We start from the raw sequence: 8103 nt of genomic DNA, 5'->3' as shown, positions 1-8103 counted from the left end.
TGCATAGATAAACATTTAGGATACATCCAGAGGCAACCATTGTTGCTCACAAACTCTTTTCTTGACATATAACAGATCATGCCTCCGAAGAAACGTAACCAACCCACCGGTAAGACACCAATCCTCCAGATGGACTCAACTATGTTCCAAGCTACTGTCACAACAGCCGTAGCAGCCGCCCTAGCTGTTCTTGACGCTAACAACACAAATGCGGGTGGAAGTGTTAATGGCAATCCAAATCTTGGTGGTAACCAACAAGTGCCCACTAGGAAGGACACACCTGATTTCCAACCTAACATCTTGAAACGAAAGTTCGAAGGAAGTTGTTCAACCCAAGGACCTACTGAAAGGCAACGAATTGGGGCAGTCAATACCCCAGTCAGCCCTGCTGCTCCAACACCAACCACACCCTACTTGGGAAACCTTCCGCACTGCAGCAAATGCAACTACCATCATCATGGAGTCTGTCGAGTGCTGCATTGCACCAGATGCAACAGGAAGGGGCACACCTCCCGCAGCTGTAGGACCCTAGTCAAGTTCGTCACTCTGAATACCAATGTTGGGGCAAGTCCAACCTGTTACCTCTGTGCTAGTGTAGGACATTTCAAAAGAAATTGTCCAAGGGCTAAGGATGGCAAAGAAGCTCGCTTCGCGAAGACCCCGACTCAACACATCACTTCCACTACCGATGCTAGTATAGTTCAAGTGTGATGTGCATGTGGCGAAATGGGACATTTCAAAAGAGACTGCCCAACAAGAGAAGAACAATGAGGAAACAGGAGGAGTCTAACTTCAGGGAATGAGGAAGCATCAAAGAAACCTGCTGTGTATTGGTACGTTTCCGAAAACCCCAATAATTATACATAATTGTGATTTCTTTCTCGTCCAAATTAAATCACGACATTCCTGTAAGATTTGAAACCCGAAGGAGTAAATTATGATAGCTTAGTGAATACGTTAGACTCAGTTGTAGCTGTACATGACTTGTATACACCAAGCGATTATAAGAGGAAGAACCATGCCATCAAGAGTTCATAGTTTCAAAACATCAGTACCCTAGTACTTGTAGTAACCGCCAACTTCGAATCAAACACGGACACGCCAGAGACATTCATCTAGGGGCACCAATATGCTAACAAAACGATCCTCCTGGATTAACTTAACGCATGATTCTACGACGTCATTCTGTTTAGTCCGACTGAGTCTATGTCATACTAAACCCTTTTGTCTTAAAATTGTTCGATCGCAAAACTCCCGTCGCTCGTAACGGCAAATTAAATGCGAACCTCGAAAATTCATCTCTCTTCGAAGCCCGAAAGTATTCATGCGAAGAGTATCATCCACCAAGAAATAGACGGAGTAAGAACAATCCAGACAATTGAAGATGCGTCGTGGGACACTCATCTACCCTTAATTGAACTTTCTTGCAACGACGGTGACCTTCCCAGTATCGAGGTTGCACCGTTCGAAGCCCTCTATGGCCGTAAGTATAGATCCCCTCTATGTTGGGCTGAGGTGGGCGACACGTAACTAGTCAAGAGTCAAGTCCCCAACAACACTTCCACGAGTCCTGAAATCATCCGAAAGACGACTGAGAAGATGGTACGAAAGGGGCTACGCCGATGAGAGACAAAAACCATTGGAGTTCCAGATTGGTGGACGTGTCTCTTGCAGGTCTCACCCTGGAAAGGCCTGATACGCTTCGGAAAGCGTGGAAAGCTAAAATCAAGACACGTCGGACCGTCCGAGATCCTTGCTAGGATCGGTCCCGTAAACATACAAACTCCAGTTACCCCAAGAACTCAGCAAAGTCCATCCCGTCTTCCTCGTGTCGAACCAAAATGAGTGTCCGTTCTATGAGACACCTGCGATTTCCCCTCGACAACCTCGAGTTAGACGCGAGTCTACACTTTGTGTGAGAATCATCTGAACTCACGGATCGAGAAGTCAAGCGAACGAAATAACGTCACATCCCGATAGTGAAGGTCCGCTGGAATACCAAGCGGGAACTTGGATTCACTTGGGAGCACAAGAGTCCAAAGAACCTTAAGTACCTCCATCTTTTCCAAGTCCATGAGTTATATCCTTATTCTTGAATTTCGGGACGAAATTCCCTCTAACGGGGGGATGATGTGACAACCCGGAACTGACGTCATGAATACCTAGTGTAACGCCCGCGTTCTGGGGCTAAGCATTTTTAGACGATGTAATAGTCTAGGTCAACTATTGTAACTCTTTTGATGTAATAAAGATGAAATATTTGAGTATTTGGTGAATTATGTGAATTTATATGCTTATTGTTTAATTATAAATGTATAATTAATAAAGAATAAAAATAAGCGTCAAAATTAAAGTGCGAGATAAGCCCGATATCTTTACACAAAGTTGTAGTGGTCGAAACAAGGATTCCGGGGATATAAAGAACGCCGAAATCCGAGTTATAACGACGAAGTTATGACCCGTCGAAGTTTCACAATGGAACCGACACGATACCGGGAAGCGTAAATAGTGAATTTATGATAGAGCAAGTTTTGGCCTTAGCGATCTAAACAAAGGTCGTAGACAACGTTAAACCGAGAGCGTCCATAAAAAGAACGCCCAAATCTGACGTCGTATGAGGAAGTTATGATTTTTCGAAGTTTCGGCTTAGCAGTGTACAGCCCGAAGTTCGAATATTAGATCGAGCGGTTTTTAGCCGACACAACGTAAACGAGAATCGAAGATCTCGTTAATAGTAGTGTAACGATAAAAAGACAGACGGAAACGGACGTCGGATGAAGAAGTTATGGATTTTTAACAGACCAATCCTGTCCCGGCCTGTTAAAAATATAACTTTTAAAATAAAGTCAAAATTAGCCGACGGAGTCTAAACGAAAGTTGTAGAGTACGTTCCCGACTACGCGTGGATATAAAGAACGTCGAAAACGGAGCTCGTATGCGAAAGATACGAATTTTTAAAGATTAGACTCGAAATTGCGAAGCCTGTTGCTCGATTGATGACGTGGCATGATCCTAGCCGTCGCTTGCTGATCACGGCTCGCTTCGGATGAAGGACACATCACCCTCGCATTACGCCCAGCGTAGCCTCTTCCGAACGCACCGCGTACGCGAGCCTTCCATCGGTCCAGCTTAAGCCACGTCGCACCACCCGGAGACCGCCACCTCGCACCCTATCCGAAGCTACGCGCCGCGTAGCTGCTGAACGCGCAGCGTAGTCCGAGCTGCTGGCCCCTATAAATACCATGTGAATTCTCCCGGATTTTTCACTCCTTTCTTCATTCTCTCTCTAAATACTTTCTTTCTCTAAGGGTTTTAACCCCCCCTAAACCCTAGGAAAAACCCCTAGCACCCAAAGGAAGCCCCGAGGCTCCCGGAGTCCCGAGAAAAAGGGTCTTTCGGTTCGGAAACGCTGCTCCGAGCAAAGCCCGGTTTTTAAGAAAATCCGCTGTAAGTGAGCTACGCCTACGCAATTTTTAATATAACTTTTAAATAATTACAGTAATGTTATTAGGTCCTTAAAACAATTATTTGGGCTATTATTATGAGTTATATTGAGTGTTATTTAACGCTTATATAATAGTAATAATAGCTAGACTATTAATTAGTCGCGGTTAACGTTAAAACTAAACTCTAGTGGTATTGATAGTAGGATTTGGTCAAGGAAAAATTGTTTTTAGATAACGAAGTGCTGTTCGAGTACCGAGTCACCACCTAATCAAGTGAGTGCATAGTTACTTTCATCTTACACATAGATATGAAGTATTTTATATAAATTACGTGCTATGTGTGCATATTATCTGAATACTTGCTGTCTATGTTGGATGAATGCTTTTTATACACGTTTTTCATGATTTAAACTGTATATGTATTTTATAGCTACAAAAATGTTGGGGTAAAACATGGGTAGATGTAATAAGACGATGTGTGATTAAATGATGAGAGGCCTCGATGTTGTTGGTGATCCAGTCATCTAGCGGAGTATAGATGACGACCACGGACTCTTCTAGACAGTCCAGTGGAACACTAGCAGGCTCGCAACCTGTAGGTGTTTGTGAACGATGTGTTCATCGGTGTACTCCATTCCCCTCATGGTTGCCTTTAGGACATTTATTGCTGAGGAACCCCCTTAGCAGTAGTGTCCATCCCGATGATGATCCTTAGGCTAGGTCCCTTATGATAGGTGTTTAGGGACGTAAAGTGAGGATAACGGGAACGCGTAATCAGGTTATTGTTGATTGATGAAATTAATAAACTTATTTATTGTGGGTTGAAAACCCTATGTGCTCACCAGGCTCCCAAGCCTGACCCACTCAGTTTTATGTATTACAGGTAGTGGCGCTCGAGCAAAGATGTGATGTTTTGGATGAGGGATTACGGATATAGGCCTGTAGATATGAAATAATGTAATAAGGCTTATGTTGTACTGTTTATGCTTTTGATTTGTATCGAACATGACATCCCGAGTCTTTTAATGAAATACATTTCATTGGAAATGCTTTTGATAAATCTTTATCATATTTTGTTGTGGGACAAATTCCGCAACACTTTTATTTAAAATGTTACTCTGATTTTCAAACAGGCATAAACAAAATCGGTCTTTTCTGGCCGTGAAAATGGGGATGTGACAGTTGGTATCAGAGCATTAGTTTAAGCGAACTAGGAATTTGTAGGATTTCTAGACTTAAACTTAGAATGCTAAGCGATGATTGTGAGGTGTGAGCACTAGCTTATTTTAGGAATTATGCCTAAAATGCTTTTATGTGCTAAATGCTTTATGCCTTATGTGCTGTTAATTGTTCGGATCTATGGTCTTTTGCCGACCGGATCTGGAAACCTTATGTGTTTAGGATTCTAAACGTACGACTACGATATTAGAACTAGCATATAAACATTTCGGAGAGATAAGGATGATTTAAATGTCTATCCTGAATAAAGATCTAAATTCACCTTATTCGGTGTATAGATGAAGATGGCAAGAACCCGCAGTGGAGCTGGGAATGCAAATGGGAATAGGAATCAACCCCCAGTGATTCAGCAAATACCTGTTGTAGTAGAAGTTGCACCCGAGCCAATCACCATGGCTGGAGTACAAGCCATGATTCGGGCTATATTAGCGGAACAAAGGGAAGAAATGAGGCAGATGTTGAATAAGGACGAACCTACCGTGCCCGTTGAGCAACCCGAGCTGAGTCCCGAGCAATCGGAGGAAGGTAACTATAGCCGCCATGTGAGTCAAGTTGGGACTCAAGGAGAACGAAGGAATGACCCGGAAAGGGGAAACGACAAGGATGAGCGGATGTATAAGAATTTCTTGGGTGCCAAGCCACCAAGTCTCTCAGGAAGCCCAAAGCCTATTGAGATTATGGATTGGATCTCCGAAATGGAGATGGTGTTCGAGAGCTGCAGCTGTAGCGAGAAACAGAAGACCGTCTTCGCAGTAAGACAACTGAAAACTGGAGTCTTGAGCTGGTGGAAGTTACTGGCAGATACAATGCCGCGAGAAGCCCTAAAGATGTCATGGGATGAGTTCTTGGAACAACGGAAGGCGTAGTACTGTTCAGAAATAGATCTGATTGATCTGAACAATGAGTTCCAAAACCTGAAGAAGGGGAGAATGAGCGTTGACGACTACGCTACTGCATTCACAGAAAAGATGAAGTTGTTTCCATACCTAGTGCCAACCGAACTCTCCAAAATTGAGAAGTTCGCAAATGGACTGCCAGCCGACTTTGGCCCGACAGTCAAGATGGCAACCACTCTGAAATCAGCTGTTCGAGCAGCTAAGAATGTGGAGACCCAGCAAAAGGAAAGGGGTCTGGAAAGGGCCGAGGTTGGTGAGAAAAGGAAATTCGATGGACCTTCAAGGTCCAACAAGAAAAGTAAATTCTCGAAGTCCAATTCGAAGGGAGGAGAAGCCGAAGCAAAGTGGTGTGACAAGTGCAAGAAGAAGCACTCCGGAAATGCGACGGAGAAGTCGCCTACTTTAAGTGTGGAAAGACCGGGCACTATGCCAATGAATGCACCCTCACCAAGAAAGTTTGTTATGGGTGTGGCGAGGAAGGGCACATTTCGAGGGACTGCCCGAAGAAGAAGGAGGCGGGAAGACCCAACATTCCACCAAAGCCGAAGGCAAGAGCCTTCCAGATGACGCTCGAGGCTGCAAAGGAGGCAGCAGACGTCGCTTCAGGTACCTTTCTTGTAAATGGATTGCCTGCCAATATACTATTTGATCCGGGAGCAAACTATTCCTTTGTATCACATAGATTTGGAGGAAAATTAGCATTGCCTGTAGAAAAACTTGATAATGCCCTAATTGTGGAAGTTACCAGTGGCAAGTTCGTACCTGTTAGTGATCGTATTAAGAACATAGTCATCGACATAAACGTAAATGAATTCCACGAGGAGCTATTACCCATAGAGTTAAACGGTTTCGACATTGTTTTGGGAATGGATTGGCTTAGCACCAACGATGCTGAGATATTATGCCGAAAGAAGATAGTAAGAGTAAACCCACCCGGAAAAGATTCATTTATGGTGTACGGGGACAAACACAGAGTAAATTCTGGAATCATCTCCCTAATGAAAGCCAGGAAATGTTTATCCAAGGGATGTGCATCGTACTTGGCATTCGTGATCGATGCAAAGAAGGAGAAAAAGGAGGTGCAAAATATACCGGTCGTGTGTGATTATCCGGAGGTCTTTCCCGAAGATCTTCCTGGATTACCGCCTGATAGACAAGTGGAGTTCAGAATAGACTTGTTACCATGAACAACACCGATAGAAAAAGCACCGTACCAATTAGCACCGATGGAGATGAAGGAGCTTATGACGCAACTTCAGGAGTTGTTGGACAATGGTTTCATTCGACCTAGTTCATCACCCTGGGGAGCTCCGGTGCTATTCGTGAAGAAGAAAGACGGAAGCATGAGAATGTGCATAGACTACAGAGAGCTGAACAAGGCAACGGTAAAGAATAAGTACCCTTTGCCAAGGATTGATGACCTATTCGATCAGCTGCAAGGTTCGAGCTATTTCTCAAAGATCGATCTTAGGTCAGGATATCATCAGCTGAAGGTGAGAGATCATGATATCGAGAAGACTGCGTTCAGAACAAGATATGGACACTACGAGTTCTTGGTTATGTCGTTTGGACTAACCAATGCTCCAGCAGCATTCATGGATTTGATGATCAGGGTTTGTAAACCATTCCTCGATAAGTCCGTGATAGTGTTCATAGATGACATTCTCATCTACTTTAAAATCCAGGAGGAGCATGGCCAGCATCTACGAGAAGTGTTGGAAGTCTTGAAGAAGGAGAAACTGTATGCAAAATTCTCCAAGTGTGATTTTTGGATCCGAGAAGTCCAATTCTTGGGTCATGTGGTTAACCAGGAGGGGATAATGGTTGACCCAGCAAAAATCAAAGTTGTAATGAAGTGGGAACGTCCAAAGAGTCCCACAGAGATTCGAAGCTTTCTTGGATTAGCTGGATATTACCGACGATTTATCCAAGGCTTTTCTTCGATAGCTGCTCCATTGACTGCTTTGACCCATAAAGGAGCTACTTATACATGGAGTGAGAAACACGAAGAAGCATTCGAGAAGCTAAAGAAGAAGTTATGTGAAGCACCGATTCTTTCTCTACCTGATGGAGTTGAAGACTTCGTTGTCTATAGTGACGCATCTGGAGTCGGGTTGGGTTGTGTTTTGACCCAAAGAGAAAAGGTGATAGCATACGCATCTCGACAATTGAAGGAGCACGAAAAGAACTACCCCACTCATGATTGGGAGTTGGCAGCGGTAGTATTTGTCTTGAAAATATGGAGGCATTACCTCTATGGCACGAAGTGCAAGCTTTTCACTGATCATAAGAGTCTCCAGTATCTCTTTAATCAGAAGGAATTGAACATGAGACAACGACGCCGACTAGAATTACTCAAGGACTATGACTGTGAGATACTTTACCACCCCGATAAAGCAAATGTTGTCGCTGATGCTCTCAGTCGAAAAGTCAAACTTGAGAGAAAAAGGCCAAGAGCGTTGAGAATAAAAGTTGTCTCGACCATTGTGGAAAGTATAAAGAAAGCTCAAGAAGAAGCTACA

This window comes from Lactuca virosa, chromosome 2, assembly GCF_052849685.1.
Source record: "Lactuca virosa cultivar CGN04683 chromosome 2, Lactuca_virosa_CGN04683_v6, whole genome shotgun sequence".
NCBI lineage: Eukaryota > Viridiplantae > Streptophyta > Magnoliopsida > Asterales > Asteraceae > Lactuca > Lactuca virosa.
This window is presented reverse-complemented; position numbering follows the sequence as displayed.